The following is a 9,169-nucleotide window of genomic DNA, read 5'->3' as shown; positions in this document are numbered from 1 at the left end:
CCGTACGCCTCCCTCCCTCCCTCCCTTTCCTGTCTGGAAACACACGGGCATCTGCGGAGGACGGTGGGAGGGTCGTGCAGGGGTTGCGAGGGGGACATATTTCTGACGAATGTGCCATCTCCATAATTAGCTCAGAAGCAACATATGAAACATTAAACACGCCAGGCGCTGACGACAATCAAAACATTTCATTTGTTGTCAATTATTCATTACTTTGAAGGTTCTGAAGGGGTCGTTAATATGGAAATAAGCTTGCGATGCTAACAAGGTTGTAGTATCTGATTCCAGATCATTTGAGCACAGAGCACCCCTTCTTTCCCTTTTTTCTTTTAGGCTAATATTTTGCATTTTCTGTCCCTTTTATTTGGATTTCGTCTCTTTTTCATGGAGCCTGTTCTTCAAACAAAACCATTTCTCTGACTTAAAATCAAGCTGCTTTTATCCACTTTATTAAAAGTATTTGATGGAGTCCTTTGATAGCTTCATGTTCGGCTCAGCCTCAAGTGAAACCACCCAAAACTAATGCAATACATTGTTGTTTTTTTAACAGTTTCCCTTTTGCACCTGGCTTTATTAATGTGTACTTCCCCTCTGTGGCTGTCAAACCAGACCCGCCAAGAGAGCGGCCACTAAAGTTCCCCTGTCTGTAGCTTTTCACGGTTTAGTTCCCCTACAATTAATTAATGGGATGAAAAGTCTCATGCAGCACCTCACCGCTGCGGCTACCTTTGCCAGCTGTCAAATTGGAGAGACGTGGACTGGAAAAATAAGCCAGAGACTGGGGCTATTTAAGGTAATTAGTTTTGATGCATGCAGCTCTCAGTCCCTATTACCTGACGTCTGCGTCGTTCAGTTGGGGAGTTCAGCTTAACGTGTTTCCGCACATGATGGGAGGGGAAGTAGAGGGGAAGACTGGAGATGTTCTACACAGGAAAGATGTAATAAGATATAAGTCAGAGGTGAGTCACGGAGGGGAACCTCATATCAACAAAGTCATGTTACTGACCTGAAATTTGCATGTACATTTTTTTAGGAATGTTTTTTAAAGAAAATTTAATGAATTTCTTCATGGCTTTTTGTAACATACTATACTATGAATTTTTTTTTTTTTTTTTCAATTTTTTCTGTTTTATATCATGTGTCTTTGCTTTTACACTGTGTTGGTCTACTTGGCAATGAAAGTGGCTCCATGGGGACTCAGCCCACCCCACTGGAGCGCTGCAATGTAGCAGCATACCAAGTAAATTACTGTCTTGACGAGTCTTAAGCCCAACAGTCATGTGTTATGAGGTACAATGCTCATAGAAAAGATGTTAAAAAGTCATAGCATACCATGTCACTGAAAGTCATGGTATGTGTGAAAGAAACTCGTAGTATATTGTAAAAAAAAAAAAAAAAAGAAAAAAAAAAAACCCTCATAATTCAGTATGACAAAATACAGTCATACTGTAGAACGCTGACAATAACTCAGCATGTAGGATAAAAATGGAAACAAATACAATTATAGTACAGTATGTAGGATGAAGGCTCATCGTATTGTTCATTGAAACAAGTAATAAAAGTGTGCCTCAAAGATTAGTAGGATAGTATGTTGAAAGAATGTGAGAAAAATCATACTGTAGTTTGATGGGGGAAAAAAACTGATGGTTAAGTACGTCTAAAAGAGGCATAGTATAGCATGTCAAATTAAAAACTGTTTAAAAAGTCATAGTATAGTGTGTTGGAAAAAATCCATAGAAGAATATGACAAATAAAAATTTAAACATGATAGTGATCTTATATATAATAAATTTCTTGAAATTTGAAAGTCAGTCTATGATGTAGGGTAAAAAAGGAATAATATAACCTGTTGAAAAAACTAAAAAAGTCATAGTATAGCATGTGGTTCAAAATCATGAAAAAAAGTCACAGTATAGCATGTGGTCCAAAATCATGAAAAAAAGTCACAGTATAGCATGTGGTTCAAAATCATGAAAAAAAGTCACAGTATAGCATGTGGTCCAAAATCATGAAAAAAGTCACAGTATAGTATGTGGTCCAAAATCATGAAAAAAGTCATAGTATAGTATGTGGTCCAAAATCATGAAAAAAGTCATAGTATAGTATGTGGTCCAAAATCATGAAAAAAAGTCATAGTATAGCATGTGGTCCAAAATCATGAAAAAAGTCATAGTATAGCATGTGGTTCAAAATCATGAAAAAAAGTCATAGTATAGCATGTGGTCCAAAATCATGAAAAAAAGTCATAGTATAGCATGTGGTTCAAAATCATGAAAAAAAGTCATAGTATAGCATGTGGTCCAAAATCATGAAAAAAAGTCATAGTATAGCATGTGGTTCAAAATCATGAAAAAAAGTCATAGTATAGCATGTGGTTCAAAATCATGAAAAAAAGTCATAGTATAGCATGTGGTCCAAAATCATGAAAAAAAGTCATAGTATAGTATGTGGTCCAAAATCATGAAAAAAAGTCACAGTATAGTATGTGGTCCAAAATCATGAAAAAAAAGTCATAGTATAGCATGTGGTCCAAAATCATGAAAAAAAGTCACAGTATAGTATGTGGTTCAAAATCATGAAAAAAAGTCATAGTATAGTATGTGGTCCAAAATCATGATAAAAAGTCACAGTATAGTATGTGGTTCAAAATCATGAAAAAAGTCATAGTATAGTATGTGGTCCAAAATCATGAAAAAAGTCACAGTATAGCATGTGGTCCAAAATCATGATAAAAAGTCATAGTATAGCATGTGGTCCAAAATCATGAAAAAAGTCATAGTATAGCATGTGGTCCAAAATCATGAAAAAAGTCATAGTATAGCATGTGGTCCAAAATCATGAAAAAAAGTCATAGTATAGCATGTCGTCCAAAATCATGAAAAAAGTCACAGTATAGTATGTGGTCCAAAATCATGAAAAAAAAGTCATAGTATAGCATGTGGTCCAAAATCATGAAAAAAAGTCATAGTATAGCATGTGGTCCAAAATCATGAAAAAAAGTCACAGTATAGTATGTGGTCCAAAATCATGAAAAAAAGTCATAGTATAGCATGTCGTCCAAAATCATGAAAAAAGTCACAGTATAGTATGTGGTCCAAAATCATGAAAAAAGTCACAGTATAGTATGTGGTCCAAAATCATGAAAAAAGTCATAGTATAGCATGTGGTCCAAAATCATGAAAAAAAGTCATAGTATAGTATGTCGTCCAAAATCATGAAAAAAAGTCATTGTATAGTATGTCGTTCAAAATCATGAAAAAAAGTCATAGTATAGCATGTCGTCCAAAATCATAAAAAAAAAAAGTCATAGTATAGCATGTGGTCCAAAATCATGAAAAAGTCATAGTATAGCATGTCGTCCAAAATCATGAAAAAAAGTCATAGTATAGTATGTCGTTCAAAATCATGAAAAAAAGTCATAGTATAGCATGTGGTCCAAAATCATGAAAAATAGTCATAGTATAGCATGTGGTCCAACATCATGAAAAAAAGTCATAGTATAGCATGTGGTTCAAAATCATGAAACAAGTCACAGTATAGTATGTGGTCCAAAATCATGAGAAAAAGTCATAGTATAGTATGTGGTTCAAAATCATGAAAAAAGTCATAGTATAGCATGTGGTCCAAAATCATGAAAAAAAGTCATAGTATAGCATGTCGTCCAAAATCATGAAAAAAGTCACAGTATAGTATGTGGTCCAAAATCATGAAAAAAGTCACAGTATAGTATGTGGTCCAAAATCATGAAAAAAGTCACAGTATAGTATGTGGTCCAAAATCATGAAAAAAGTCATAGTATAGCACGTGGTCCAAAATCATGAAAAAAGTCACAGTATAGTATGTGGTCCAAAATCATGAAAAAAGTCATAGTATAGCAGGTGGTCCAAAATCATGAAAAAAGTCATAGTATAGCATGTGGTCCAAAATCATGAAAAAAGTCATAGTATAGCATGTGGTTCAAAATCATGAAAAAAGTCATAGTATAGTATGTGGTTCAAAATCATGAAAAAAAGTCACAGTATAGCATGTGGTTCAAAATCATGAAAAAAGTCATAGTATAGCATGTGGTCCAAAATCATGAAAAAAAGTCATAGTATAGCATGTGGTCCAAAATCATGAAAAAAGTCATAGTATAGCATGTGGTCCAAAATCATGAAAAAAAGTCATAGTATAGCATGTGGTCCAAAATCATGAAAAAAAGTCACAGTATAGCATGTGGTCCAAAATCATGAAAAAAAGTCATAGTATAGCATGTGGTTCAAAATCATGAAAAAAAGTCATAGTATAGCATGTGGTCCAAAATCATGAAAAAAGTCATAGTTTAGTATGTGGTCCAAAATTATGAAAAAAAGTCATCGTTTAGTATGTGGTCCAAAATTATGAAAAAAGTCATAGTTTAGTATGTGGTCCAAAATTATGAAAAAAGTCATAGTTTAGTATGTGGTCCAAAATCATGAAAAAAAGTCATCGTTTAGTATGTGGTCCAAAATTATGAAAAAAGTCATCGTTTAGTATGTGGTCCAAAATCATGAAAAAAGTCATAGTTTAGTATGTGGTCCAAAATTATGAAAAAAGTCATCGTTTAGTATGTGGTCCAAAATTATGAAAAAAGTCATAGTTTAGTATGTGGTCCAAAATCATGAAAAAAAGTCATAGTATAACATATCCAAAAAGTCCTAGTTTTGTCGGTCGAAATACAGTAATGGTACAGCATGTTGCAAAAAAGTCACAGCATAGTATGTCGAAAGAAGTCTTGAAAAAAGGGAACCTGTAGTACATTGTAAAAAACTCACAATATAGTCATATTGTTGTACGATGAAAATAACTAGCATGTCAAAAAAAAACATCTGTATATATCTATATATATAGTTTAGTATGTAGAAAAACACTCAACATTCTTGTCGGCCCTGATAATTTCCATCATTAAAACTATGAGGTAAAGTGTATTCTCATTAAATATTCATAACCTCATATGTTTTTCTAAAGCTGAAAACACTGTTACAGTAAACAACAACAACAATATCTGTCTGTGTCTGAGACATTTAAGGATGGACAAACATGAGGATACATGAGTCTCTTTAATCAGAAGTATTCAGGGTACAGGTTTTATGTAATATCCAATGACACCACAAGATGGCAGCATTTACAATCACATCACTGGCTTCAGAGAGGTGAAGCTTTTTTATTTCATACACTGAGGTTGGTTTGAATGTGTACAACAACGTTGATCTTTAAATCAAAACAACTTAAAATTCTGATGAGTTTATTTTGTGTTTCAATGTGTAGATCACTGCAGGTGGACTGATGTAGAAATGCTCTGTGGGAACAAGTGCACAGTCTTCAGGTTTGTCCACATCCTGTTTATCAACATGATGCAGTTCTCCACTTTCCAGCCTTAATGCTGACTTTTGTTGCTTGTTAAGACTCCTGTCGACATCTGGGAAGAAGAGGAACGTGACACTGATCAACTGAAGTAACAAGTGGAGCTATGAGGTAAGATAGTTTTTTTTGTTTTACTTTCTTACCCCCCGCCCCTCCCCCCCTCCCACTGGCGACCTTCAATGTGAACCCATCAACATTACATACAGTGAGTTGAGTGGTACACAGAATCATCCACAGGTAATTAAACAAGGATACAAACTCTTACATGATGATCAGAGAAAAAACTTGCAGTATAGTATGTCTGAAAAAGTGGTAAAAAAGTCATTGTATAGTATATCGAAAAAATGCTGAAAAATTCATAGTATAGTATGTAAAAAAAATGTTGAAAAAAAAGGAGTGCTAAACACATTATGGTATAGCATGTTGAATAAAGTCATAGTATAGTATGTTGAAAAAAGTCCTGAAAAAGTTGTAGTATAGTATGCTGAAAAAACTCATAGTATAGCATGTCAAAAAACTACCAAAAATGTCATAGTATGTCCAAAAACTGCAATAAAAAGCATAGTATAGTATGTCGAAAAAAGTGAGATAGGCATAGTATAGTATGTTGAACAAAGTCTTAAGAAGTCGAAAAAGATCCCAAAAACGTCATAGTATAGCATGTCAAAAAAAGTCCCAATAAATTAATATTATAGTATATCAAAAAAAATCATCGTATAGTATGTCAAAAAAGTGCTAAAAAAAAGTCATAGTATTGCATGCTAAAAAATCACAGTATAGTATGTCGGAAAAAAATGCCAAAAAAAAGTCATGGTATAGCATGTTGAAAAAGATCCCAAAAAAGTCATAGTATGGTATGATGAAAAAAGTCATAGCATGTCGAAATAAGTCATAGGATAGTATGTCAGAAAAGTGCTAAAATAGGCATAGTATAGCATGTCAAAAAAACTGCAAAAAAGTCAAAGTATAGTATGTCAAACTCCCAAAAAAGTCACAGTATGTTGAAAAAAAAATCATAGTATGTTGAATAAAGTGCTAAAGAACTCATAGTATAGTGTAGTGTAGTGTAGTATAGTATTGTATAGTATAGTATAGTCTATCGAAAAAAGTCATAGTTTAGTATGTTGGAAAAAGTTGTAAAAAAGGCACGGTATACTACGGAAGCCTTAAACGGTCATGTATACATACATACATTTTCTTTCCTGTGTTTTCTCGTGCTAACGAGATAACCTAATTTGAGAGATAACGAATGAAACGTGATCGGCCTGAGATTTCCATCACAGTGACATGTCATGCTGACTGACGTCTCCTTGAACACCAGCGTTAAGCCCAGTTCTGTGCTTGTTTGTGTTTTGCAGCGTGCACATCAGTGTGCTCCTGTCACTCAGGAGAAACTGGACACAAATACCCACCCCGTGTGTATCCATACCTAACGTCAATGGCGCCACCAGGGGGTCCGACTACCCAGAACTCCGACCCGCTCATCTGACCATGCAGGTCTACGGCGAGTTGTATTGTTTTAGTCCCGTAATGTCGACTGCCCATGCCTTTATTCCGACCGTCAGATTCCATACCCAAACCGTCCGTTAGTCCGACTACAACACTTCCAACATGAAGCAGGCTGTGCATTTGTCCCTCACTGCGCCGGCACCGACTGTGAGGACAGTTGCGTTGATCTCATCGACGGAAATCACGTCATCTGCTATGAGTGAAGTACATGCCCTTATTTGGATAACACATCCTGGTATTCCCCACACACGGGAAGATGTTTTAAGTCTGTTCCTTGTCCCATTATCAGCCTTTCATCAAAATCGGTTCAGAACTTTTGAGTTATTTTGCAGACAAACAAACAAACAGACCAACGCCGGCGAAAACATAACCTCCTTGGCGGAAGTAATAAAGAAATAAAAACAAGACAGCTGTTGGCAACTAACGCTGTTGCTGCTGCAGCTACTGTTAGGCTACTGCTGTTATCCTAACTAAATGAAAGGAAGCAAAGACTGTTTAACCTGTAATTCCACATGATGTTGCCTTCTTTCCACAGCCAATACATTATTTCCTTTGAACGAATGGCTCAGAGAAATGCCGTCTGGCAAAGTTAAATATTTTCACCACCATTTTAGTTATGAAATAGCCTCACATATGATATTCAAGGTGCACGCACACACATTAATAAACAAGCAGTAAATGCACGCGTGTTAGTTTGATTTAATTTAATTACACTAAAGTTGTTGAGTTAAACTAACCATACGAGTCCTTTCGTTTTTATACAATTTATTGCTGCAGTTTGAAAGCAAGAAGAGTTCAGTTTTTGAGGGGTTTCAGCTTGGCACCGTCAACCTGTGCCTCCCGTGACCTGGAAAAGTAGCGTTGTGACATCAGCCTCAGTTTCTGTTGTTGGCCAGTTGTTACAAGCTGATGAATTCGCTAACAAAATACTTTCTGCAGACGTGCTGCAAGAACGGATTCATGCTTAATATACATCTGCAGCCAGAGCGCATTACGCTGTCAGTAGGCTTTATGTGTGGGGAATACCAGGACATGTTATCCAAATAAGGGCATGTACGTCACATATAGCAGATGACGCAACTGTCCTCACAGTCGGTGCCGGCGCAGTGAGGGACAAATGCACAGCCTGCTTCATGTTGGAAGTGTTGTAGTCGGACTAACGGACGGTTTGGGTATGGAATCTGACGGTCGGAATAAAGGCATTACAATGGTCAGATGAGCGGGTCGGAGTTCTGGGTAGTCGGACCCCCTGGTGGCGCCATTGACGTTAGGTATGGATACACACGGGGTGGGTATTTGTGTCCAGTTTCTCCTGAGTGACAGGAGCACACTGATGTGCACGCTGCAAAACACAAACAAGCACAGAACTAGGCTTAACGCTGGTGTTCAAGGAGACGTCAGTCAGCATGACATGTCACTGTGATGGAAATCTCAGGCCGATCACGTTTCATTCGTTATCTCTCAAATTAGGTTATCTCGTTAGCACGAGAAAACACAGGAAAGAAAATGACACTGCAGCTTTCTGTTTTAATATTCATTTTTCTTTACTACTCGATTGATACATGTATTCATTCTTCTCTTTGAATCAGTGTTGTATAATTGCGTGTATTTTTTTTTTTGGGCCCACCTTTCTTTTTTCCATCTACAGAAGCGCACACGCACACCTGAGTCTATGTAGATGCAGGGTAACACAGTGGATAATGCTCCTGACTTTGGCGTGGGAGACTCGGGATCGAATCCCGGTCGGAGCAAGTGTATATATCCAATACTGCTATCCTAAGTCTGCATATGCTACGGCAAGGAGGAGTCAGGACGCCGGGAAATGTGGGGGATGTCACCATCCCCCCACAGGGTAGAAATTATGATGTAGATATAGTGATAAGTAACAAATATAAGCTCAAACTACAATGTACGGTAATCGGTAATAAGTAAGATGAATAGTGACCTGTAAGTGAAGAGTGACTCAGAGAGTTGGAGAATCCTTGGGGGGACTTGATCCTTCGAGCCGGAGTGTGTGCAGAGGAGGGAGGCAGGGCAAGTAGGCAGCAGGTATGAAGAATAGGGAAAGACAGTGTAGGGCTTAATATTTTAGGGACGGTAATTAATACAGTAACTAATAAACAAACAACATTAATAATCATTTATCATTTACCATTCTTTCTTTTTTTTGCCCGTCCTCGGAAGGAAGGTCAGTAAGAACGAATGGTAAAATGATTATTAAAGTCGCTATTAATGTTGTTTGTTTATTAGTGTTTGTTTATTAGTTACTGTCCCTAAA

General features: G+C 36.5%; 1 long non-coding RNA gene across 1 annotated transcript; it reads left to right on the top strand.

The window, feature by feature from the left end:
- The first annotated feature begins 822 nt into the window (after window positions 1–822).
- On the top strand, window positions 823–5,493 carry LOC125884890 (uncharacterized). Its single transcript, XR_007448773.1, has 3 exons — window positions 823–959; window positions 5,287–5,344; window positions 5,424–5,493. It is a non-coding gene; the product is annotated as an uncharacterized LOC125884890 (long non-coding RNA).
- The last annotated feature ends 3,676 nt before the right edge of the window (window positions 5,494–9,169 follow it).

Source organism: Epinephelus fuscoguttatus, linkage group LG24, assembly GCF_011397635.1.
Source record: "Epinephelus fuscoguttatus linkage group LG24, E.fuscoguttatus.final_Chr_v1".
NCBI lineage: Eukaryota > Metazoa > Chordata > Actinopteri > Perciformes > Serranidae > Epinephelus > Epinephelus fuscoguttatus.
The sequence above is the reverse complement of the archived record's forward strand: the minus strand, read 5'-3'. Positions and strand labels throughout refer to the sequence as shown.